General features: G+C 41.9%; 1 non-coding gene across 1 annotated transcript; it reads left to right on the forward strand.

Annotated features, from left to right (window-relative positions):
• The first annotated feature begins 456 nt into the window (after positions 1–456).
• On the forward strand, positions 457–563 carry LOC127124819 (small nucleolar RNA R71). The gene has a single exon (XR_007804293.1). It is a non-coding gene; the product is annotated as a small nucleolar RNA R71 (small nucleolar RNA).
• Positions 564–1,014: the final 451 nt, after the last annotated feature.

Consider the following 1,014-nt stretch of genomic DNA (forward strand, 5'->3'; position numbering starts at 1 on the left):
GAAAAATTGGGATGATTCTTCCAATTTGAGTTATAGGTGTGCAAGTAGGGGCTTCCTTGAGCATAGTTTACTTGCTCCGCTTGGATTCCTGTTAGAAGTTGACAATCTGCAGGAGTGTGACCTTGGATTCCACAGACTTCGCAATTCTGAGTTATAGCAACCACGGTGGCTGGAGGTGATACATTTAAACTTTCAATTTTCTGAACCAGAGCATCCACTTTTGCATTAACATGATCAAGGTTACTTATCTCTTACATGCCAGTTTTCGTTTGAGGTTTTTCCACCATTGTTCGTTCGGTTCCCCACTGATAGTGGTTTTGAGCCATGCTTTCGATAAGTTGGTAAGCATCAGCATAAGGTTTGTTCATTAGTGCACCACCTGCGGCGGCATCTATTGTTAACCTCGTGTTGTATAAGAGACCATTATAGAATGTATGAATTACTAACCAGTCTTCTAAACCATGGTGTGGACAAAGTCTCATCATGTCTTTGTATCTTTCCCATGCTTCAAAGAGAGATTCGTTTTCTTTCTGTTTAAATCCATTTATTTGGGCTCTTAGCATAGCTGTTTTGCTTGGCGGAAAGTATCGGGCAAGAAAAACTTTCTTCAACTCGTTCCATGTGGTGACTGAGTTGGAAGGAAGAGATTGAAGCCATCTTCTAGCGCTATCTCTTAACGAGAAAGGAAAAAGACGAAGTCGAATTGCCTCTGAAGTGACACCATTAGCTTTAACAGTATCAGCGTATTGGACAAATACGGATAAATGAAGGTTTGGATCCTCGGTAGGATTTCCAGAGAATTGGTTCTGTTGCACTGCCTGCAACAGTGAAGGTTTGAGTTCAAAGTTGTTTGCTTCAATTGCGGGTGGAGCAATACTTGAATGCGGTTCATCTTGCGATGGAGCGGCGTAATCTCGAAGAGCACGAGGAGGTAGATTGTTTGCAGCACGATATTCCCGAATTCGTCGTAAGACTCGAAGATATAGTTCGATATCGTTAATTCGTAAGTAGAAC

The sequence above is a fragment of the Lathyrus oleraceus genome, chromosome 2 (assembly GCF_024323335.1).
Source record: "Lathyrus oleraceus cultivar Zhongwan6 chromosome 2, CAAS_Psat_ZW6_1.0, whole genome shotgun sequence".
Classification (NCBI taxonomy): Eukaryota; Viridiplantae; Streptophyta; class Magnoliopsida; order Fabales; family Fabaceae; genus Lathyrus; species Lathyrus oleraceus.